This window comes from Lepisosteus platostomus, chromosome 5 (assembly GCF_059453375.1).
Source record: "Lepisosteus platostomus isolate fLepPlt1 chromosome 5, fLepPlt1.hap1, whole genome shotgun sequence".
Classification (NCBI taxonomy): Eukaryota; Metazoa; Chordata; class Actinopteri; order Semionotiformes; family Lepisosteidae; genus Lepisosteus; species Lepisosteus platostomus.
The window spans coordinates 43148439-43174112 of NC_142615.1; the positions used below are offsets into that span (position 1 = coordinate 43148439).

The 25674-nt window shown below is 43.0% G+C and overlaps 5 non-coding genes across 5 annotated transcripts; all 5 read left to right on the forward strand.

The window, feature by feature from the left end:
* The first annotated feature begins 130 nt into the window (after positions 1-130).
* trnak-cuu (transfer RNA lysine (anticodon CUU)) lies at positions 131-203 on the forward strand. Its single transcript has one exon. It is a non-coding gene; the product is annotated as a tRNA-Lys (tRNA).
* A 3557-nt stretch (positions 204-3760) lies between these two features.
* Positions 3761-3854, forward strand: trnai-uau (transfer RNA isoleucine (anticodon UAU)). The gene is made up of 2 exons: positions 3761-3798; positions 3819-3854. It is a non-coding gene; the product is annotated as a tRNA-Ile (tRNA).
* A 5946-nt stretch (positions 3855-9800) lies between these two features.
* Positions 9801-9882, forward strand: trnal-aag (transfer RNA leucine (anticodon AAG)). Its single transcript has one exon. It is a non-coding gene; the product is annotated as a tRNA-Leu (tRNA).
* Positions 9883-22588: 12706 nt separating this feature from the next.
* Positions 22589-22646, forward strand: LOC148666831 (U7 small nuclear RNA). The gene has a single exon (XR_015939051.1). It is a non-coding gene; the product is annotated as a U7 small nuclear RNA (small nuclear RNA).
* A 946-nt stretch (positions 22647-23592) lies between these two features.
* Positions 23593-23650, forward strand: LOC148666832 (U7 small nuclear RNA). Its single transcript, XR_015939057.1, has one exon. It is a non-coding gene; the product is annotated as a U7 small nuclear RNA (small nuclear RNA).
* Positions 23651-25674: the final 2024 nt, after the last annotated feature.

The window sequence follows — 25674 nt, forward strand, 5'->3', positions numbered from 1 at the left end:
CTGGGCGTGGTGCCGTCGCTTCTGGATAAAGTCTGTCAGTGGTCATTCCAGACGGGTCAGGTATGACTGCTCCTCGGCACAAGAGACACGTGACTTGCCACGATCCCGCCAGTGTCGGTTTTTTTTCAGAGCCCGGATAGCTCAGTCGGTAGAGCATCAGACTCTTAATCTGAGGGCCCAGGGTTCAAGTCCCTGTTCGGGCGGCTGTGCCGTTCTTAAGTCTATTGTGAATGTCATTCTAAGTAGTCTTTTATTTTTCACTCTTCTAGCTGTACTGTGGTTATTTTAAATGTCCATTATTTGTATTTACAGTAGTGTATTTAGTGTTTCATTTCACAAACCGAAAATGTTCAAGTAGATCTTGTCACTCTACTCCACATAATCATCTAAATTAAATCACAGTAGAGTACAGAACACGCAGCGAGGAGCTCACACAGTGAGTACTCTTGAATACGACAAGAGGAAAGGCACACTGCATATCTGCAGAACATCACGTCCGAGTTTACAGTGACAGCAGAGGTTGGAAGCAAAGTAGTTTTTTATTACTCGCTCGCTGAACGATCTCTCAAGAAACCTCGGTGGAGATTTAACGGGTGTCTAATAATCACGTTCAAAAAGGTGACGATAAGTTTTTTTTTAACTAGGTAGCCTTAATGGCAACACGGTGTGAGTAGATCTTAAAGCAGCAGCAGACAGAGTACCCGTAATGGCACCGCAGTGCTTTGAGTTCGGCTTTTCTTATTTCTTCTGCAGAACCAGTGGTTTCGGAATATACTGATGCGCATAAGAAGCGCTTTTGGGTTCTGATCATTTTTATTGAGCGCTACTCTAAACTTTACATTTGCTCGGGCTAGTTTTCCCCATGAAAAAAAGACATACAGTATCCCTAATTACATAATTTCACTTTTTTCTTATCAACGAGTAGAAAGAAATAAAATATATACTTCATTATAAGTACTGTATCTGGGAACAGTGTGTAGATGACAGGTTTGTGACTTTCTCATGAGCACGGTATATGAATCCTTCAGATTAAAGGCACTGTGAGCATTTGAATAAAATTAACGATAGTCTGTCCCAGCTCACCGCGATGGTATAGTGGACCGTACTTTGTGCTGTGACCGCAATACCCGCGCTTTGAATCCGGGTGACAGCAGCCCAAGACAAGAGAGCTTCCTTCGTCTATGTTATTTCAGTGAAGGGGGGGCATACGTGTACAGCGAACGATCATCGATGTTAGTTACTTTGTATGTGCTTCAGCGTTTTCTTTTATATACCAAAAAAAAGTTCAAGCCGTTCTAGTCGCTGTACTCCTCGTAGATAAGACGAAATCACAATACAGTACAGGACATGCAGTGAGGAGCTCACGCAACGAATAGTCTTGAACATGCCAAGCGTAAAGGCACACTGCACATCTGCGAAACATCACATCCTAGTTTAGTTACAGTGAGATTATAGACTGGAAGCTAGGAAGTCTCAGATCACTTTTTTATTAAAAGTTCAAGCAAACACAAATACCTTTGTAAGAGACATTTCAGAATCCCAGTCAAATCCAGTACGATTGCTGGATCCCTCGAATTCGGCAATATCACAGATCTGCATTCCACGATTAGAATACTTTAGGTGCGTTGTGTAAGATACCGCCCAGAGCATTTCTAAGACAGGAAATACATTTTCGTTACGAAATGAGATATACTGTACGTAGAGTGAAATGGTCTGGTACGAGTCCTAAGTTTGAATAGTTCAAAAAAGACGAAAAGGGTTAATTACAGACTCTTTTGAAATATAAGAACATTAAAGCTGCGCGGACCTTATCTTCATTTACCTAGTTTAATCGTTTTCAGAAAGTATAATTATATTATTTTATATACTCCTGACGATTCTACTGATGTTATAAGTGCTCTTGTTTATATTGAATCTATTTTGTTGTTCAAATAAAAAGTAAAAAAAAACTTTCCAGATGCGGCTGCTGTAAAAATAAAATGATATCAAAGGCGTTGTACGTAGAGTTCTGAAGCCTGTTCCACAGAAGAACTAGCTGAGATGAAAAGTTCGATATTCTACTGACAGGGCTATTATCGTCAACTCAGTTTCTCTCTGAAACAACATTTTTCAAGAAAAACTTACACAAAAATTTCACAATTTGAAATAAAATGCTTGCTTAAAAGTGCAGATTATTTTTTACCCAAAAACTGGGTAAAACCGACCCGTTGGAGTCTCTGTGGTACCATTGGTCAGTGCAGGCAGGTCGGTACTAAAATGATAGTAAGGTGTTGGTTCAAGCACATCTAGGCACGTCTTTCTCACTGTTCCATCGTGAACATCATCTAGAGAAAAAGTGGCATGTACTGTTTAGTACATTATTGACCTTAATAATTAATAATTTGAGGGAATACAAATGCTTTGCATGTATCGAATTACAGCACGTAACAACTGACTACCTGAGTCGATATCACCGGGCAATTTCCAATAACGACCAACATCAGAAACTTCAAGAAAAATAAGATTCCATATCTTGGAATGTAGGGCGGGAGAATTCATTTATAATCCTGTTGCATCTTGAGCTAAACTCAAGAGGGCACAAGCCCTAGAACCCGAATCCGTTACAATAACAAAAGGACAGACATTGAAATATGGGCTATTTCGAAGTAGCAAATGTGAGATATAAAGTCGGAATTCTGAGTTGCTAAGTCGCAATTCTGAGATACCATAGCGGTTTTTTTTTTACTCCCTGGCGGAAACGGGCTTCCATAGAAATCCGGGTTGTGAATAACAACTGTCACTACACACGATTGAGTTCTTGAGGCTGGCACCTAAGACCACTCAGCCATCCTGACAAGCAGTGGAGGATGCCCGTTACTTTGTCAAAGGATTATTAACTACTTTTCTTTTCTTATTATTACAGAGATTTCTACATTGCAAGACAATTGACGATTTAGATAAAGGTATATCGTGGCACGCAAACCAGGCATGGAGGGGGTTTGAACCCGCGCTCTTAGGTTTACGAAACCGATGCCTTACCACTTGGCCACCGCACAGACAGTTTAGTTTTTTTTCCCATCAAGGCTAATACATTTTGAAAAAAAAAATCTGTGCGCAAATTGCAATGGCAGGAGAAGTAAAGAATATAGTTCTTCTGTGGAGCTGGCTTCAGACTCTGCTTATAGCGCCCGTCAAATAAAATAGATATTTTATTTTTACAGGAAGACGCATTCCGAAATGTATCTCTGCAGTTTTAGAAAAGTTTTGAATGGTATATTTTATACAACGCACAAACCGTATTCTAATTGCAGACTGCAGATCTGTGCAGCAATCCTACTACATTTCACTGTGATTCTGAAATACTTCTAGCAAACATATTCAGGTTTCCTTGAACTTTAATAAAAAACTACTTCGCTTTCAATCTCTGGTGTTACTGTAAACTCGGACGTGATGTTCCGCAGATGTGCAGTGTGCCTTGTCTTATTCGTTTACTGGATTTGTGAAACGAAAATACAAACTGGACAGTTTCAGACACATGAAGACTCATAAATGTCACTACAAATGACAAATTTGTAGTGTAAATCCGCCGGGCTGATTTACGTGTCTGACCATCTCTCTCCTCCCTCTTCGGCAGTGAGCACTATTTTTTCATTTTCTTCCCTTGTAGTTTCCTCGCTCTTTTACTGTCCCTTTCTCCCACGGAGAGACGGAAAACATGCCGAAATCGTTTTCACCCTGTGTTTGTGCAACGTCAGTGTGTGAAGGGAAAGTAATCTATGTGGTTCCAGTGGCGCAATCGGTCAGCGCACGGTACTTATACAGCAGTGCACAGCGGAGTCATGCCGAGGTTGTGAGTTCGAGCCTCACCTGGAGCAGTGTAGCCTGTCTTTAGCTACCGAAAGCAACCGTCCACTTTAGATACTGTTACTTATAGGTCGTCCTTAACACCTTATCTAACGGGATTGTAGCCTGTTAGGTGTTTGCTGGAGATCCAGTCTAAATTAACATCAAAGGAACAGGTAAAGGTTTATTCCACGTCACACCCGAAGAAGGGTCCACGTTGTGTTTCCTTCTCTTTTCAGCATGGAATAAACCTATAATTTTTCCTTTGCAGCTGACGCAGGTCATTACTTAAATTCCCATCAGCTGTGGACCCCCAGCTGATCTCTACACAGACAGATGAGAGATATCTCATCTTCTTAGATGAGAGGTCTACTGGGACTAAGGGAGCACGATGGTGTACCGAAGACTTGAAAAAGCTCTCGCATTAGATTCTGTTTTTGTTGTTTCCCAGATTTGTTTTTAATGTTCTTTTTGTTTTGAAGTTGTTCCTTTAAGTATTTTTTTATTTTATTTTCTGTAGTCGTTAGACTACTACAGTGATTTACCTAGGTTCCCGGAAGGCTTCTCGCATCGTGGTTGTTGTGTTTTTGGGTTACAAGTATTTTTTTTCTATTGATAGGACCCCACGCATTACTGTGGGACTAGTTAACTTAAGTTCTTACATTGTACCTGAAATTACCACATAAACTACTACTTTGTTTTTCTTTTTTTTAAATAAAGGCACAAATGATGTTTTTTTTTCTTGCAGCTGATTGGCAATGACCCTACAACGGGTCATTGCAATGAACGTGGCTGCTGAAATTTGTCAGCAGCTCCATACTAAACCTGTTCTCAATTGCAACAAACCTAAAATAACATATGCTGCCCATTAGATGTTACCGATGTAGGAGACTAACTTAAACCACCTCTTCACAGGGTTTATGTAGTTCAGTAGAGGAACAGTCGATCGCATTTGAACTGTTCTGAATGTAGTGGAAATAATATAGTCACAAAGTAACGAACATACGCACCACTCGCTTGAAATATTTACTGTAGCTAAAATTGTTTTCTAGACACCACAACTATTCACAATGAATTTGATGAATACATGTCTTTATTAATAAAAGTGTAATTTATTAATAATTAAGATTAATGTATATCTTTATTAGTAGCTGTATTACCGGTAATGCATGTACAGTCCTTAATATGGGATAGTGAACTTTCAGGTATCCTGGGGAGGTAAGAAAACTGAAATGAAGGAAATACATATTTAAAGGGGGTGTAAGTCTTAAATGTGTTCTGTTACATCTGGGTGTTAACTGAATAGATTGTATTACTTATTGTGATTTGACACATGTCTGTCTCAGGAGACAGCAGAAAAATTGGGGAATTTGCAGGTACAGAAAATAACTTGAACTGAACAGGCAAATGTAAGGTTATGTTAAAGAAAAATAAACTTTGTCACCTTTTTAAACATGATTATTTAAGACAGTTTATCGGAACCGTATCTCTCCTCGATTCTGTGGCTGTGGTCCAACAGTAACGGTGGTGAAACAAGCAGAATGTGCGGAAAGAATTGGAGACGTAACGGGAGACTCATCCAGTCGATAGAAGGGTTGTGTACGCTGAGAAGTGTAGTTTAAAAGCTTAACGAGCCAGGGAGGAGTCAAACCTGCAATCTTCTGAGCCAAAGTCAAACACATTATCCATTGCACCACTGGCTCTGATACCCTAAAGCCACCACTGTAAGCTTTGTGCTGCTATTAGTAATACTGTAGCACTCCGGTGTTCACAACAGCCCCCCACCACCAGGAACTCAAACCCAGGCTTCCTGCATCACTCAACAGGGACCTAGCCTGTTGAGCTAAAGAGCAATCTCCCTCAGTCCTGCGGCTGTGGCCCTGCTATTACATTGAAGGGCAGTGACATCACCGCTCTGGTAAGCCGGCTCTTACACACTCAATGGTGGCCGTATGCGTTACACTCTCCCCCGCTTAACTCACCAACCTCAGCAAAGGGCTATCCCATTCCACTGCTGACACCAATGTAACGCTCCAGGGTTCACATGGGCATCCTCGCCACTGCCACATCAGGTCAGTCCCCCACCGTCAGGGACTCAAACCCAGACCTCTGGCATCACTCAACAGGGACCCAGCCTGTTGAACTAAAGGGAGACCGTCCTTAAGCTCAAGCGGCTGGGTCCCTGTTGAGCTATGGTGGCAGTCGCAGGTTTGAGTCCCCAACGGTGGGGGGCTGACTTAAGTGGCAATGGCAAGGGTGCCCGCCTGAACCCCCAACCATTACAATACTATACATCGCTCCAGTCCAAATTTTCTCAATTAGATTCACGTGTTTTCTACTTGTATTTAGCTACTAGGTCTTTCGTTTGGTCTGTTTTAAAAATAGCATCTCAAACGATTTTATGTGTCATGCTGAAATTCACACACGGGGGACGTCACATGAAAGACAATCACAGATAAGATGTTGCATTTAAAAAGAAATCCAGAGTGGCAGTAGAAAACAAAGCCTTATACACGAGATGCAAGTGCTCTACCACTGAACTAAACTGACAGGCACTTTTGCCTGCAGCTCTTTAATTGAGTTAGGGAGAGTGAAGGGTCTACACAGTGTACAATTTAAAGGTCGAAGCAAGACAATCTGATGCGAGGAGAATTCACAAAACGAGCCTCTGCTTTATCGTTTACTGAGCATTCAATGAACGTCTAAGTGAAAGACAAATTCACTATTTTCACTTTTTGTTTAAAGAACACTTTTATCACGTTCTGCACTCCCGGTGTTTAACGGTGTTCTTTTCTACACTCCTGATTTGAGGATCCCCAGCTAAAATATTTTTTAAATACAACAAAATTCCGATATATTGAATAGTATTTATGTTTACATTTATATTCACTCGTGCCAAAAGCTTGTGTTCTCTGCATATATCAGGATGTGGAAAGAGGCCCAATCACATCTGGAGTAGATAGTATTTAGGTCAAAGCTAATTCAAAGTGCATCTCTGGGTGTGTTTGAATTACCTACGTGTTTGACTGAAGGACAAGCTCACGGTGCCATAAAAATTGACACTCGTCATCTTTTCTTCTACATTCACAGGTTTTACGCTAAAGACAAAAAAAATTTTTTTGTCGTTTTCATGCCAGCTGGCACTAATTATTCTGCACTGACAGGGAAGATTAGTATTTTATCTATCGCAATATGTGTGGAATTTGTTTTTAAAAAAGTTGTTCCAGAAATGAACACTTCCATTAAAGTTAAGGCAGACACCTGTTGCTGTCCACAACGACCAACTCTGCATGGCAAGAGAGGAGAAAAGCACTGTGGTGATTTGAACCCAGAAACTTATTTACTAGACATGCACATTAACCAGCTAAGCCACAGCACCAACAGAGCACTATCCTTTTACAGCCTCTTAGACACACCGCTCTGAGATACCTGCGTTCTGTGTGCGCTGAGCCTGCTCGCTGAGCAAGTGATGAGAAATGGCTTTTATCTGGTAATTTCAAGTCCAAGGAGCTCAATATGCTTTTTATGTTGGACATCTTCAAGGAAAATGGTGAAATCGCAGGTGGAAGAGGAAAATGATCCTTGAGTAGAGGAAAGACGACCATCTTGAGTACTAACTCATGTCAGGAGGCTAACTTCTGGGATGAGGTGGTGGAGTGGTAAGGTGATGGACTACTAATCCATTGTGCTCTGCACATGTGGGTGTGAATCCCATCCTTGTGAAGTTCAGTAGTTGACAAATGTGCCTTTTTAAAGTGGGTGTGCTTTCGTTTCGTCTTTCGCTCCTGTACTACAGCAGTAATATTTCTAGATGTGCATGAACATGGTATAGTAGGCTGACGGCAGGAACACGGGGTCCACAAGCAGTGACAGTATCAGAGGTGTCTGCGGTGTGTTGGTTTGTGAGCACTAATAAAATAACTTGCCGTGGAAGCACGTGTGCCTGCATTAATACAGCTCCATTGAGCAGAAAAAGCAACACAAACACCGACTTGTCAACAGGAAGTTTCCGTAGCTGAAAACACAGCCATTGTGCTCCAGGTGAAGCTTGTGTCGCAGGATGTGGGTCATTGAGGCAGTCACGGGCTGGGATTGATTGGGTTATGTTGATTTGTGTTACAGGGTGTGGGTCATTGAGGCAGTAACAGGCTGTGATTGATTAGGTTATGTTGAATTCCAGGATGGTGTCAATGTTGCCTCTCACTCAAGGGGGTGACTGCAGTTGTCCCAATTAATACAGGAACAGTCAGTAAAAACAGTCAAACCCAAGTCGTTCAGGTAGCAATTAGGTATCGAGACTTGGAGGTGTGAGGAGTCGCTGAGCCAGTTTTAGCCAGACCAAGGGGTGAACTGATAAGGTTCCATGACACCTAGCTCAGCACTCCCACACCCCTCAAACAACACAAGCTTCCTCCTGGAAAAATACTGGGCAGACCTGATTCTGACAGGGACAGTGGAAACCCCCCTGAAAGGGATTGGCTAAGGAGAGGGATAAAAAGACCTGAGACAGAACAGAGGGGGCTCCCGATTCCCACTGGATCCTGGAGACGACACAGGCAGCACAAGGGAAGCTGCAGAGTGCAAGACCCCGGAGGAACTCTGCAGAGACTTCTAATACCTGGAGGCAAGGATCTACTGGTTCAGTAACTGACGACAACGAGAGACATTGGCATTGAAACAGAGGTACTGTACAGACTTTTAACACCTGAAGGTGAGGAACAAGGAAACTGGCACAGCTAGCCGATTCAAACTGAGAGGAATGTAATACAGTCGCAGAGGATTTCTATTGTAACCTGAACAGAGACTGGGAAAATAGGACTGGGTGATACCCCTCTCCTCAAAGTGGGCCATCAGAGACTACAGGTACTAAGTAGAGACGTTCGAGTGACCTCTCTTTAATATTTTACAGGAAAGACTGCTGCCCCTCTGTATTCATTATGACCCTGGGAAGGACCTTTTGCTGCTGTGAATTCTGTTTTCGTTGTGTTTTTGGGTGATAGTGCATGTGAATGTAGTTGGAAAATAAAAAGGGCACTTATACAATACAAATGCTTGTCGCTGGTCTATGTGTGCATTGGTGATTCTAGGAGATAAACAGAACCTGTGGTAATGTAGAGGGGCCCTAGCACCCCGTTTGTATTGCTAGGTGGTATAGTCGTACACGAGGCAGGAACATCCCTCGCCCATAGGATTCACCTTACTGTGACACCTTCTTCATCTATGTTTTTTGAGTGCACTGCAAATGATCTTAGTATCGAAGTGCCGTCCCACATAACCGATCCGAACAGTCTGCTTTACAGAGGAGCACTGCCGGAGCTTATCGTTGGCAACGATTGCTGGATCCTTTGAATTCGACTGAACTATAGCACAGATCTGCAGTCCACCATTAGAATACTGTGGGTGTGCTGTATAAGCCATACCGCCCAAAATAGTTCTAAAACAGGAGAAGCATCCTCGTTTAGGAATGTGGTATAAAGTGAAATGGTCTGGGAAGAGTCCTACGTTTGAACAGTTCAAAATAGACGTAAAGGGGTATTTACGGACTCTTTCGAAATGTAAGAACAAGCTGTGCGGACCTTATCTTTATTTACCTTGTGTAATCGTTTTTCATAAAGTGTAATTGTATTATAGCATGTGCCCCTGACGATTTTCTTGATATGTTATATGTGCTCTTGTTTGTGTTGTATGTAGTTTTGTTGTTCAAATAAAACGTAAAAGACACAACTTTCTGGATGCGGCTGCTGTAAAAATAAAATGACATCAAGGGTGCTGTACGCAGAGGTCTGAAACCTGCTCCACAGAAGATCTTTATCCAGAGGTGTTAAAGAAGTCGAGATCTCGCCATGAGAGGGGAAGCATCTCAGAAAAAGCAGGTGCAGTCGGTTCCACGGTCATAACGCCACTAAATCGGGCGACAAGAGCAAAACCCACCCGGCTTCCTCTGGGCAAGTAATGAGACAAAGAGACAGCACACAGCGGGTAGCGTGGCTGAGCGGTCTAAGGCGCTGGATTAAGGCTCCAGTCTCTTTGGGGGCGTGGGTTTGAATCCCACCGCTGCCAGGTGCTCCTGTTGAGATGCCCTTTCAGCTGGCTTCAGACAAAAGGGAGGGAACTGCTTTTTGGCAGTCTCTCGAGAAACTAAGCAAAGTGTTTAAAGATACTTTCTCAGCTTGACATCAAGGCACAAAACAAAAACCTTCTTGCGTCCTCTCAACCCAAAAGCGCTTTGCCACTTTTTGCGTTATGGAGGGAACGACGTCTGCCCAGATCACTTTTGTGTCAATGCAAATCGTAGTGTGCCCTCCGTTTTAATGTTGGCTGTGCTGGCGTGCTGCTTCTGTCTGTGAAACTTGAATGTTCTGCTTCTTCACACCAAACCGTCGGCGGGGGTTGAGCTTGTTAAATCTTTGCGCATAGCGCTCCTTTGGAAGTACTTTGTCCAAGTTCAAAAGCGATCGTGGGATTTACTTCATGCGTGCAAAAAGCATGCCTCGCACGACAGATCTAAATGGGGAATGGAGCCTGCTTCTTGCTCTTTTTCCTGTGGTTGCAGTTACAAAGTTGATTGTGCTTTCACATTCTGTTAACAGTATTCACTGGCTGAGCTTTATCAGTTGGTTCGTAAAGGAATCTCTGCTTCGGTTCCAGAAAAGTCATCTGTAGTGTGTTTTTTTCCGTGCCCATGGCAGTCTTTTAAAGCTGGTAGTAATGGCGGCGAAGTTAATTTTTTATCCTCTTTAAAAGAATAAGGACGGGCTGGGGCGAGCTCCATTTACCACTCTTTCAGCTAACCGCCGAACTCGCGAACTGATTACACTGCAGAGCCACAGGCGCCTCGCTTTTCTCCATTCTCTGGGTCAGGGTGAAAAAAAAACTTGCTGGTATTAGCTGGCCTGCTGGGAGCACCTCTTCTTCACTGATAAGCAAGATTTGTGTTTCATCTTTCGCAAGCTGTATAGATTTCTTTCAAAACAAGTTGTTCCAGAAAGGAAACGAACACTTGCATTCACCTGAATTAAAAGGCATGGGATTTGCCCATAAGGATAAATTCTGTACAGTAAGACAGGTAGAAAGGCACCGCTGGGAATTGGACCCAGGATCTCCTGTTTACTAGACAGGCGCTTTAGCCAATTAAGCCACGGCGCCAGCAAAGTGCTGTCCTTTGACAGCCACTTGGACACGTCTCAACTGCTCTGAGACATCTGCGTTCGGTGTGCACCGAGCCTGCTCGCCTTGCAAGTTGCCTCATTTACAAGCGATAGCTCCACCACTAAGAGAAAGGATGAGAAATGGCTTTTATCTGGCACTTTTCATGTCAGAGGATCTCAATCTGCTTTCCGTGTACAAGAGGATGTCCAACTCATGTAGCTAAAGACGTAGACGACAGTGCTCCACTGAAATCTTGATCTCACAACCCTCGGCATGACTCCGCTGTGTTCTGCTTTAGACAAAGGGGGGAAAAGACTTCTTTCATCACACGTTTTGCACTGTTTACGGTGTTTGCAGTGCTCTTTCTTAAATGAAAACCAGGAATCGGCACCATATGAGGTGAGACTAGATAATATTGGATCAAGTAGCCTCGCCATTCCATGCGTGACGTGAGCAAAGTGTAATTCCTGTCTTTATAGTGTGCTTGTTAGAGACTTAGCTGGCACCCAGAGCGCTTTAAATCCGGGAGTCAGCAGCCCAAGACAAGAGAGTTTCCTTCGTCTATGTTTTGTGCGTGAAGGGGGAAACCATGCGTGTGCTGCAAACAATCTTAGTATCGAAGTGCCGTCCCACATAACCGATCCGAACAATCTGCTTTACAGAGGAGCACTGCCGGAGCTTACCGTTGGCAAACTGAAGACCAGGCTGACCTCTTCTGTGACTCTTGAACACTGAGTCTCAAGGTTGTGAATTCAAGCTCCACGCTGGCGGGAAATTCCATAGGTAATGATCACATTTTCTTGCATGCTTCTGTAGGGTTTGGGCATTTACTTGGACAATTATTAATTGTAGCAGTAAATCACAAAATTGATTCTTTTGATGGCTTTACAATCCAACCATGCGATATAACTCAAACAACGCACAAACACAAGTACTAATACACGAGGATACATTTATTAATACATAGAATATGCATATAAACAGATCTTATCGAGAGGGTTATCAGAATACAAAAGGTATATATTCAGTCAGTTACAAAGAGTTACATATATCAAGAGGACATACATTCAGTATATCAATCATTTAGACCGTTTCTTAATTGAACTTGGTTATAACTTCTACATTAGATACTCAAAACAAGTACATAACTCTTAGGAATTAAATTGATATCAACTGGTTGGGATAACAATTGAATTCTCGAGCAGTAATGCAGTGAAGTTGAATACTCATCCAATCTCTGGGGATTCAGATCTCCTGCGGGCACAAAGAAACAGTTTCAGGCTGTTGCTGTCCAATCAGTGCTCTCTGGCTCGGTGCCAGGCTGTGCTGTGCGGCTTGCGACGGTGCGCTGCTGATGCTCACTGACCGGCTAGTTAGTGTTGGCTTTAACTAGCAAAGTTTGCGCACAGGAGAAAAGATGACTGTGGGTCCCAGCAAGTCAGGAAGAGGACCGGTTCGTTCCTGATGAAGAGCTAGTTCTGAATAGTGATTCAGCTCTCCACAGTTCTGACCTGTTCACGAGGCCTGCTGCTGGTGTTAACCTCGGGTGGATCCTCTGGTTACTTTCTGGCAACCTCCGCTCTCGACTCTTAGAACAAAGGAAAGTTCTGGCACTCGAACACACTGGCTGTTCCGTGGTATTCCGGGTTGAGTCTCAGGATGGTCAGGAGGAACGCTGCGAGAATGTCCTGCCCTTGGGAGCCTTCTGCTCCTGGGCCGTCCTGCCCTGGAATTCTCCTTTGAATTCCCTTTAGAAAAGTCCACAGAATTCCACCAGGCCCTCTGTGTTGCCTGTTTTTACCTGGAGGAACTTCAGCTCATTGATTGGCTGAAAGTTCCATGGGCATCAGAGTCCCACGTGGGTTACTCGGCCCTACCAGTCCCTGATTGGTTGATTAAGGTGAGATATGAGTCACTTACTCCTGACACTTAGGAATGCAGTCCAGATGTCCATCTGGCACTCCCTAGACAGATAGGCACCAATGGATGACCATTGATCATGATAGCCAGGCTTAGCTAAGTGCATCCCCCTTTGGGAGCTGTCCCTTATCAAAAGAAAACATCTTTAAATCAGCCTGCATGAAAAGCTTCTCTGTGGTGCACCACAGAGATGAAGAGAGAGATGGGGCCTCATTTGGGAAAGCACAGCAACACTTAATTCTGTCTTATTAACAAGCATTGCCGCTACATATCCCCCCTTTTTGAAGGTCACGAGGTCCTGAGGCGTTGTTGCCTTCAAAACAAAACAGAGTTAAGTGATGTCCCTTGCCATTAGAACATTAACCTTAAATGTCCACATTACTCCTCGAGAATTCATACAGGAACCAGCATTGGGAACAAACAGGATGAATAACATCTGGAGTACGTATAAACAAGGTAGGAGACATCATCTCAGTCTAGGAATTACACATCAGGAAGTTCACTGTCAGTATCTGATACCTCTGTAGTAGATATTTGGGGAGAAGTCACTTCCTTTCTTTTGACATTCTACCTTTGAGTCATTCGTGCTACCCAGAGTATATCTTGATGTAAGAGTACAACAGTCAGAGTACACTGTCAGTCATGATCCAGCTACCCGGCAGTAGTGTTACAATAACACCAGTTCCTGTTCCCAGCCCCCCGATAAACCACAACACCTGTGTTGGGTATCTGCTAGGGTGGTTTGGAGGTTTGTTCCATTAAAGCAACCTCTTCAGGGCTTACTGTTTCTTGGATTTCTATCCAATTCAATAGTGTGGCACCTGAAGGCATCCATGACCTCAAGTTTGGTCTTATATTGTCTGGTTACAGACCGTACAGTGTTAAGTTCAAGCTGTACTATGGCCTCCTCGGGAACTTGCAGGAAAACTGTTTGATTAGGTAGCTGCATTGCAGTAGCTGTATCATGCCTGTCACAAGTCATAGTGTCAGTTAAATGTGGTGTGCTGACCAGCCATTTACTTCCCACCTGCACTTCATGGGGTTCATTAACCTCCCTCTGCTCGTTAGTAGTTTTACACCCTTCATTGGTGAATCGTTTAGACACAGCCAATGGATAGCTTTGGTAGCCATACCCATCTCAAGATTTGGAACCAAATTAAATCTTGGATTGCCTTCTGGGTGAGCTATGAGCGATGGGGTTAATGTCACATACTCCTCTACTGAGAAGAGTAGAATCAAGTGGGTTGGGATTTGTGCCATGGTTAGACTGGCTACAGTGGCACTAAGCCCCCATAACAGGTCTTGTGTCAACATTCTGGCATGTTGCACACAAGCATAAACCCATTGTATAACACTGGCAATCATGTCCACTGGTTGGGGGATAAGGTTTAACCCTGTTGCATAGAAAGTTGCCTGTAGGGTTTTCCCTAAGCTTTCCAGCCTTTGCTGCTGTCGATACAGTCTGTCACTACCCTCTGGCATCTCTGACACCTGCCTTCTTGGGGCAGTCAGGGTGAGAGTGCCAGTAGCACACAAACCTACCAGAAAAAGCAAACGTGCAACAGTGGTGGCAGCAATCAGTCCTCCCAAAAGTCTTTTCAGGTGGCTGATCCCAGTCATCTCCTTCTGAGTGATTGTTGCCTTTCTAAGCTGGCGCAGCATGTACATGGTGTCTTTCTCAGTATGCCATGTGGCATCTTGGGCACCAACATCCTGGAAATCTGGGGAGATCTGACGCAGCTGCTGATGCTGCTCCTCCTTTTCCAGGGCATCTGCTTTTTCAATTTGTTCATGCTTGTGCTCTAGGAACCCTGCAGGGGGTGGTGCAGCGGTGGAGCATGCCTGACCCTTGGCTGAGTGGTCATCTGGAGCACCTGAGTGATCTGGGATTGTTATCCCATACTCACTGTTCAGGTCCACCCTGCACACCTCCTGATTGAGGAATCCCTCTATCGGTATGTTTACAATCGTTCGCTGGGCGTGGGTGTAGGACACCTGCTCGCTCCCCCCTTCCCTCGCTAGGGGTTTAGGGAGCTGCCCCAGCACTGGGATAGCTAGTTCACTGTCTTCGAACTCGCTATCACCCACCAGGCCCATGTCAGTGAGGGCGGGGATTCTGACACCCCTCTTTGCGATGTCCTGCACTGGCAGGCGGGTGGCTTGACCATCCAGCTCCAGTCTGGGTGAACCACTGTTGGTCAGACTCAGACTGACAGACTGGGCTGGTGGCTGTAAGAAAACCAGCTCGGCTTTCATTCCCTGTCCCTTCCTGGGGACTGGGTGTGTTGGAAACCCTGCTGTCAAGGCAGGAACAATCAGGTCAGTCTCACTCACTACCTGGTAGTTGTGAGAAATAATGTTACCTGGCTGCAGGTTCCCTGGGTCACAGCAGAGGAAATCGGCATCTGGGATCAGGTGTGTCCACAGCGCAGTAGTCTCAGCGTCCAGCTGGACCTCCTGTCTAACCTGTGAATATTGCACCAGGGGCACCTGGTGGTGGCCCTGTGACAGCTGCTCAAGCAGATCCTCACTAATAGAGGACCTCTCAGGGCTAAAGGCGAGGGCTACATCACCAACCTGCTCTCCTGCCATCAAGATCCCTTCCACCACTGCGAGGTGGTGGTCCTGACCCCTCTTGGGTGCCAGGGTGCAGAGGGAAAGCTCCTTTTCATCGCCAGGTGGGGAGATCTGCTCCTCTTTAGGGATGTAAAAGGGGTGTGCTTTACCTGGTGGATCAGGCGGCTGCTCGGAGCACTGCTCCTGTGGCAGGGAGGCTGTTGTGACCTCAGCCGGGACATGACTTCCCTGTATATCTGGGGAACAAGAAAATATTTGTATTTCTTGTCCAGAGGGAACAGAAGGAATCTCCGCATTGGCTTCTATGTTCGGTGGGCACTGTGTGAGCACAGTCTGCCTCTTGGCACCCCTTTCCTTCTGTACAGAAGGCTTAGGAGCCTTGACCTATTTCCACACTTTGCCTTTCTGGTGATCCACCAAAGGTTCCTCTCTGAGTCGCATGCCCTTTTCTTTTTCAACCCGTTTGAGCTTGCTGTGTGACATCAAACACCTTTCAACCTCAGTGTCAATCAGTGTCTCACTGTGTAAGACATCTCCCATGGCAGCCTTGAGGTAAAAGCTTCTTGCTTTTCCTCTGTGTTTTACTGCCTGCTCTGTGATTTCAGGGGTGGAGTCAGCACTCGCTGGGGAGTGGCTGACCTCATCCAGGCAGGAACCCTTCCGCTCAATCAGATAGACTGAGGGAGGGAGCTTTATCTAACCCTTTCCCTCCCCCGGTGTTCTCATGACACTTAGAACGCTGGGTGCGGTCCTGTGTGCCTGCTTTGGAATGGGGCTTAGCCAGCTCAGGAGCCTGTGCTCCTTCGAGCAGGAGGGAATTAAACCTGCTGGCTCTGACAGCGAACACAGTTGCTTTAGCAGCTTTTTGCTTAGAGCGACTTTGGACATCATACTCCCAGGCTTTCTGCACGAATCTCTTAATATCAGTCATTTTCATGGTCTGTGCATCTGTATGCATTAAGATCATCTTTCTGATTGATGGGTGGAGATTCGCAATGAATAAACCCTTGAAATGTGTGTTCTCTTCGCAACCCTCATCATTTCGCCCTGCAAAATAAGTTCGTCTATGTCTCTCGTAATATTCGCAAGGGGACTCTGCTCTCTCGTGCTTAATGTTAAGGGCGGTGGCTATCGCAGCAGTTGGGTCAATAAACGCACTGTATTCTTCGATAAGTGCTTGACACAGCTCCTCAAAATCATTACAGACTTCTTTCATCTGCCTAGCCATCCACTCATGTACAGCTCTGCTGGTAGTTTTCCTGACCAGAAACACTTTCTCCTGTTCTGTGGCGTTTGGTAGGTACTGCAGGGTATACCTGAGGTCTTGAATATACCTCTCGATATTATTCTCTGACACTGTGGGGTCAAATCTCTCTATGTCCTTCGCTAGCTCTCTCAGAGAATGGAGGTTTATTCTCCTAGCTTCTCCGCTGACGGAGATATGGCAGAGATCGTGGTCAGACCTGTCGCTGCTAGAGAGAGTGCTTAATAGCGACTCGAATTCAGACCTTTTAGCAACCATCGTTAAACTTAAGAGTATTACTTTTAAGTACGAAATCACAGTTTTACCACAGAAAACCACAAGATCAAGTATGCAATCAACCCGGTAAATCGCAAAAGATCACAAAACAATCAAGCACTGCTTAAAGAACAAGGGGAACTATTTTCCTTTCGGCTTTCAGCACACTGTATTGTCGTGTATGAAACCCGCGGCGTTTTATGTGAATTATTTCGCTTGGTTGACTCATTTCATTCTTGCCATAGCCCACCCAGGGACGCCAATAAAAATGTAGTGTGCTCTTTGAAGGCACCAGTTCTGTAGGGTTTGGGCATTTACTGGGACAATTATTAATTGTAGCAGTAAATCACAAAATGATTCTTTTGATGGCTTTAGAATCCAACCATGCGATATAACTCAAACAACGCACACACACAGGTACTAATACACGAGGATACATTTATTAATACATAGAATATGCATGTAAACCTAACAGTTCTTATTGAGAGGGTTATCAGAATACAAAAGGTATATATTCAGTCAGTTACGAAGAGTTACATATATCAAGAGGACATACGTTCAGTATATCATTATATTCATTATATCAGTATATCATTCATTTAGACCGTTTCATAAATGAACTTGGTTATAACTTCTACATTAGATACTCAAAACAAGTACATAACTCTTAGGAATTAAATTGATATCAACTGGTTGGGATAACAATTGAATTCTCGAGCAGTAATGCAGTGAAGTTGAATACTCATCCAATCTCTGGGGATTCAGATCTCCTGCGGGCACAAAGAAACAGTTGCAGGCTGTTGCTGTCCAATCCGCGCTCTCTGGCTCGTGCCAGGCTGTGCTGTGTGGCTTGCGACGGTGCGCTGCTGATGCTCACTGACCGGCTAGTTAGTGTTGGCTTTAACTAGCAAAGTTTGCGCACAGGAGAAAAGATGACTGTGGGTCCCAGCAAGTCAGGAAGAGGACCGGTTCGTTCCTGATGAAGAGCTAGTTCTGAATAGTGATTCAGCTCTCCACAGTTCTGACCTGTTCACGAGGTCTGCTGCTGGTGCTAACCTCGGGTGGATCCTCTGGTTACTCTCTGGCAACCTCCGCTCTAGACTCTTAGAACAAAGGAAAGTTCTGGCACTCGGACACACTGGCCGTTCCGTGGTGGTCCGGGCTGATTCTCAGGATGGTCAGGAGGCGCGCTGCGAGAATGTCCTGCCCTTGGGAGCCTTCTGCTCCTGGGCTGTCCTGCCCTGGAATTCTCCTTTGAATTCCCTTTAGAATAGTCCACAGAATTCTACTGAATCCCACTGAATCTTACTGAATCTCCCTGAATCTCTGTGTTGCCTGTTTTTACCTAGAGGAACTTCAGCTCATTGATTGGCTGAAAGTTCCATGGGCATCAGAGTCCCACGTGGGTTACTCGGCCCTACCAGTCCCTGATTGGTTGATCAAGGTGAGATATGAGTCACTTACTCCTGACACTTAGGAATGCAGTCCAGATGTCCAACTGGCACTCCCTAGACAGATAGGCGCCAATGGATGACCATTGATCATGATAGCCAGGCTTAGCTAAGTGCATCCCCCTTTGGGAGCTGTCCCTTATCAAAGGAAACCTTAAATCAGCCTGCATGAATAGTTTCTCTGTGGCTGCACCACAGAGATGAACAGAGATGAACTTAATTCTTTCTTATTAATAAGCCTCGCTGCTACACTGACATTTGCTCTGCTTTAAGTAATCAGTGAAGAACACAATGTGCTTCACTAGACTCCGGTCCAAACAGGATTAAAAGCCAGCAAGTATACCTTTTCAAATTGACGTCAGCAGGGACTAGATTGGCACTTTAACCAGTGCCTGATTGGCTCAGTCAGTAGAGCATGGAACTCTTTATCTCAGGGTTATGAATTCAATTTTGGGTGATACAGGTGTTCTCATTAATTAAGTTTCCTGTTCATCTTTGACCATGTTACATCTTGATGGTGACTCAAATTAAGAAAAAAAGGACTGATCTAGCTCCTCATCTGAGTAGATAAGTCATAGACTCCGTAGATAACCTATTCATACCAAGCACTTGGATGCAGCTTCACCTATCACAACTAGTATTTAACATTATAATAGCTCCTGTCTATTTACACTATAATTTACACTAGTGTTTCCTTAAAAATTGCTTGTAAGAATGAGACATTACACATGTATTCCAATAAAATAAATAGTATTAATCTTTTCACTGTAACAGTTTCACTGTGACTTGGCAGATAACTGGCAGTGATCAATAACCACACCAAAAAATATGGGAAAGCAATGGGGAAAATCGACTCTTCAACATGTGGGAATGTATTACTGAGAGGAGGAGTCCTTTTCTCTTAGGTCAACACTCTTTGTAAGAGTCAATTCTCCCAGCTCACATCCCTGGGTTTCCGTAGTGTGCCTGCAAAGAGTGATCAATTTGAGACAGGTAAACGTCCTGATTTTATTTAACAAAGCTAGATGCACATTTGCTAATGCTGCCTTCATTGTAATAGGCGGTTTATTTCTCGAAAGCATGTTATGTAAAAAAAGAAAAAATGAAAACATGGATAACAATCTTTCAAAGCTAAAGATTTTACTTTTGAGAACTGGACATTTTATGTTTCTGGGTGCTTTTCAAATGCTGGTTTTAGAACTTTGCTGTGCTTCAAGCATAATTTTTCACCTTATAAACTGGGTATTGAGTGTTAGGGTTAGTGTTTTTTATTTTGATGACTTAGTAAAATGTCTGGAATTTTTTCACTTTGATATTATAGAGCACTTTGTGTTGATGAGTGCAACAATTCTCAGTTAAATACATCATGGTTCCATACTGTAACACAATAAAATGTGAAAAGGCCAAGGGGGGTGAATAGTTTTTATAGGCACTAAACGTATTACAAAAATATAATGCTTCATTTTATGGAAACTTCTTACTATAACCACCAACACACTCGCTGTTTAAGCAATGGGGGTTTCACAATCCTCTTTCTCAGTGGTAATGTTATGAGCAGGAAAAGCACCATTGAAAATGGATTTCAATCACTCAAAACTAATAGTTGTCACACCCTCTACAGCTAGAGGGCGCTCCCACTCTGTCCTGTCCTAGTTTCCCTGTGCTTTGCTTGTCCTTCTGGTTTGTCTTTGTCTGGGGCTATATATTTCCGGGTCACCCTTTCCTCCTCATTCAGTATTGAGGGTTCATATGTCTTCAGACCTGCCTAGCACCAGGCCATCTCCTCCGCGACCTGAGGACTTAAGTTTCTACCCGACATCATCTGACCTCCTAAACGGGCTAACACCCGTTTTGCCACTACACATAGGGCCTATTTTGCTCTCCTGGCCATTCCACGGTATGCCCTTATAACATCCGTGACAGTAGTTCCAACGCTGTGCTGCCCTTTTAATTAACATTGGCTGTAACAATGTGTTGTTTTTGTCTCTTAAAGGGTCTGCTCCTTTACTCCGTCTTGCCAGTGTCGTATAGAATTGAGTACCCATAAAATCTGAGACCCCTTTCAAAGTCTGCATGTGCAGTGGACATAAGAGGCTTGGCGCGTGTCGCAATTGTTGCCCTATCTACTAAGCCCATCCTCCAAGTTTGCACTTCTGTGATGTAGTCTCACAGGCCTGAGAGACATAGATTTCACACATGTTATTACTTAAAAAAGCCAACAAACCTTTTCTGAGTGGTCTAAGGCTCTGTGTTAAGGTTGCAGTCCCCCTGAAAGCTGGGGTTATAGTCCTGACGTTATACTTCAACTAATTCTCAGTAAATAGATCTTGCAGTACTCTGAGTGCCAGCTAGCTATGGAACAAGTGCGCTATAAAGACAGAAATTACACATTGTTTGTGAGGCTGTGTGCTCCTGTATGGTCTAGTGGTTAGGATTCTGGATTTTCACCCAGGTGGCCTGGGTTAAACTCCCAATAAGGGAAACTTATCTCTTCCCTTATGTTTTCCAAATAAGCAGCTCAGTGTAGAAAAGAGCCCCGTTAAGCACTGTCAGGAGAGCTAAACTTTTGATAAAAGAGATCGCTTGTTTCCTCCTGCTTTCGAACTGAAACCCTTCAGTGTGTTAAGAGAACGTGAAAATCACTACACTGCACAAGGTGGGGAGGAGTGACTTGCAGAGAAAAGGACTCAATCCAGGAAAATATTTCCACATTCTGGAGAGGAGATTTTTTCCATTCCCCCACTTTTGCAGCCTGACCTCCTCTATTTCTAGAGATCTGTAGAATGTGGAGAAAACGTTTGAAGTTGTTACTGCTACCTCCCCTTGCTTTGAACTCAATTGTTTGAGTCAAAAAGAGTGATAGTTCAGGCCCATGGGAAGATCCACATTCAACTGTGCATGTTGTTTTGTTCTCAGAGTTTGCAAAGATGGAGGACATTCGCACCTGGCTAAGCCAGTATTCTATAGTCCTTCATGGAACTGAGTTCAGAGGTGCTGACGGAATAAAAACAGGAGGTTGAGGAACATGGGGGTGTTCAAAGGCATTGAGGTTCCAGTCAAGGGAGCAGGTAGCCTGGCCCTGTCCATTATTAGAGCACTATAACCTAAAGAGATGGTTTCATATATATTGTTTTGGGTATTGTCATGGAAATATAACTATCAAGGAAGCCACAAAAGAGAGTTCTCACCTGAGTAAGATCTTTATTTCAATATTGCAATATTGGGAGCCCTGCTGCCACTTCGCAAAGTGCAACCAGAGACTCAATTTGTTACAAGCAGTACAGGGTTTTTATAAGACGTTGCGCTGTAAAAAAGTTCAGCACTTGGACCCTTCTAAAACTTCCCCTTTCTCTAAGAGAAAACAGATTACATCATAGAGCGAGAGAAGAAAAACTAGATTTGTTATTCAAAGCTTATCAGTTACTTTCAGCTAATTCTAATCACCCAGACAGCATATATTGTTTTGGTACATTGTCTTCTAAACTAACCTAAACAGTGTACTTTGTTGACGAACTGTTTTCTAAAATTCTGTAGCACAGCAGTTACATCCTTGAAATATATTATCTAAAAGCACCAATATATTTCTCTACATTTTTAAGAATCAATTTACTTATTAGATTTCCACTTCAGTATATTTATTAAAGTTTCCTATTTTGTGATTCTTTGTATTTGTTTGTGAAATTAAAATAGTTCTTAAAAAATAAATGGAAGGTTTTTCTGAAGTCAGAAAGCCAATTTATTTGGTGGAAAAACAGATTGGTGAAGCTCCAACAAATAAATCCAGTTTATTTGTTTACTTTTTTTTCTGAAACAACTGAATTAGATGGTGTGCTAATATGCAACCTAACACCAGTGTGAATAACTAGAAGAGGGGAGCAGCGCTATTCCAGACCATGGGAGCTTTGTGATTGGCTGGCACAGATCTCTAATTTGCATATCAGATTTGGAAATATAACACTAAATTTAGTGGATTTAATTTACACTCAAGAGTCACCTACTGTGTATTGCCACTTCATTTTTTTATGAGTAGCTGTGATTACCAGTTGACAGCTTTTATTTGTTTAATTTTAAATTGTTTTGTATTATCACGCTGAATGGCCTGTACTCGAGGTTTGGTAGGGTATATGTGTTTTTGTTTTTTTTCACCAACTGGATTTTTTGCTCTTTTAGTATTTGTCTAGAAGGCTTTCTGAAGTCAGCAAGCCTGTTTTCTGGTAAAAAAATAGATGTGTTTAACAATAATTTTCAAACAATTTAATTGGGACTTTTATTAATAAAAAGATCTTGTATGATAGTTTCAAGAACACTGCTGTTGTCAGCTGACTTTTAGTGAAGCTCTTTCCTCTGGCCACCTGCACAGAATTTTCTTGTGCCTTTAATTTCAAGATGTAAAACCTAACAAACAGTTGCGTTTGTTCATGTATATTTCTGAAACTGTTAAATGAACTACTGTGTGTAAATCTGCAAATGTTGTTTGATAGGATGCTGGATAAGCAAAGTACTTTCTGATTGGTTAGCCAGATATCATATTTGCATACAACATTTGAAACAAAACCATGTGGTCTCTTTCTTATATGCACTGAACGTTACAACCACATTCTTCTACATCTTCTTTATGAGCAGGTTAGTTTGAAAGCCATTTTACACGTTTTGTGTTCAATTTGAAATGCTCTTACATTCTTGAAATCTTGTGTTAGGCAGGATATGTCAGCTTCAGTAAACTTTCTTTACAGGGTTTATTGTTCTTTTAGTCCTTGTCCTTCATATCTTATGAGAAGGTTCACAAGCTTATCTGTCAAACTACAATCTAATGGTTGTGTTTAAATTCCAGGTCATTTGTTTACATTTTTTAACAATAACAAGAAGAGGAGAGCAGCTCCATTCCAGACCATGGCAGCTTTGTGATTGGCTGAGCCAGATCTCTCATTTGCATATCAGATTTGGAAGAATAACACTAAACTCTCTTCTTGCATGGATTTAATTTACACCCAAATATCACCTACTGTGTATTGCCACTTCAGTTTTTTATTAGTAGTTAGGATTGCCTGTTGACAGGTTTTATTTGTTTAATTTTAAATGGTCTTGTATTATCACCCTGAATCGCCTGTACTCAAAGTTTGGTAAGGTACATGTGTTTTTGTTTCCTTCAGGAAGTGGAATTTTTGCTCTTTTAGTATTTGTTTAGACGGTTTTCTGAAGTCAGAAAGCCTAGTGTTTTGGTGAAAAACAAACATCTGTATTAATATTTCTCAAACAATATAAATAGGGTCTTGCATTTGGATATCTTGATATAGCTGTGTGCTTCTGTAGTATTCCTGGTATTTGACTGTGGTTACTTGGGTTCAACCTTAGGTGTGGGAACGTGTCTTTTTCACCCTTTAGTTTCCAATTGATCAGCACAGTATAGAAAATAGACCCATAAAGCAACGTCAGCAGTGACAATTGTGAGAAAAGTGATCACTTGTTTTCGCCCGCTTTCAAACAGAAACCCTTTGCTGTGATAAGAGAATGTGGTAACCACTACACTGCGCAAGGTGGGAATGGGTGACTTGCAGGGAGTGTTGAACTTCGAGAAAGGACTTCTCTCAGGAATATATTTCCACATTCTGAAGAGGAGATTTTCTCCATTTCTGTAGTCTGACTTCCTCTATTGCTAGAGAGCTGTAGAATGTGGAGTCACCTATCCAACTCTAGAAACAGTGTGTAGGTAACAGGTTTGTTACTGCCTGATGAGCACAGTAAATTAATACAGCAGAAGACTGTGAGTATTTGAAGAGAATTAACAATGTTCTACGTCTCGCCACGTTCAATGCTGCTGTCATTTCTGTAATATTGTGATTATCACTGTTACAACCCCAAGTGTCTATGGGTAAAGGGGTGTAACATTTAGGATAATTTTTGGAAGCAGGTGGGTTCTGGTGAGGGACTAGGAAGCGTAATAACAAGGGTTGGTGCAAAGGTGATGATTTTAAGTTGAATAAGTGACTGGTAGGACACAATATCACACAGGGTAAGGAACTAGTGTGGTGCCAAAGAAAAGAAAATAACAAACAAAATGGAGCTGGCTAGGAAAGTGAGGGAAAGCTAATCTGACTACAGAAAACCCGAAACACACGGTCTTCGGCATCTTCAACACCCTAGCCAACCTCCACTGACTACCCAAAACCATACAAGACAAATGGCACTCACCCGTACTAAACTAGTGTTAGTAATACAAAATCAACTTAGTGCGTAGAATGTACCCAACAACCTAAACTAAACTATACACAAAAGTTCACACAAAAACACAAGTGAACCAGGAATACAAATAAGGGAAGAGAGTAATCAACAGGAACAGTGTACAATAGAACACAAAGGTTGAACATATAACACATTAGGGCAAGGTAATGGCAAAACAAGGATAACACAAACAAACGAAAGTATAAAGAAACTAACAGAAACCAACAACACAAGAAAGCCGAAGTTATACGAAAATACACACACAAAGCAAAACAAACCAACAAAGCCGAAACAAAATCAGAAGCGAAGCGATAACCAAAACAAAATGAAGCGAAGCAAAAACGAAGCAGGACCAAAGTCAAACGAAAGGCTTCTCCTTCCTGAAAACCTCCATGTTATATGCTGAATAAGGTGCAGTCTGATTGGCTGAGAGGCTGATTGATGATGATGTCATACGGAACAGTGCTGTAATGGTGGGCCAATGGGGAAGGGAGAACAATCAAAGGTCAGCAGTGTGGAACATAACAAAAAAAAAACACACACAGACCACACACTGGGACGTAACAATCACATTCATCACACATGCGCAAGATCCCCTGTTTGAAATCAGGCAGAAACAGGTGTCTTTTTATCCGCTCAAGTTTTGTACTTCTGCCAGTGTTTTATGGATCTTGTTTCTCTTATTGCAAGAACACGCATTTACCGTGTCATTCATGATTACGCCAAACAGCCAGAAGATCATGGCACCTTTCAGATAGTCATTCCTCTCCTTCCTAAATATCCCTATAGACAGGCCATTTCAGCAGAACTGACAAACGTGCCAAAGCAACCTGATAAGACCAGGTCCTTGGAGTCACTTCTCAGTCAGTTACTGCTGCAGAAATGCGAGCCCTTCCTCCAGCCTGAAGAAGTTGATCCTACATTACTCATATGGAAAATGTATCTACCAGACCTCAGAGAGCTAAGCTGGATCACTTCCCTTCTGAATGACATCTCAGTAACACTCTACCACTCCTC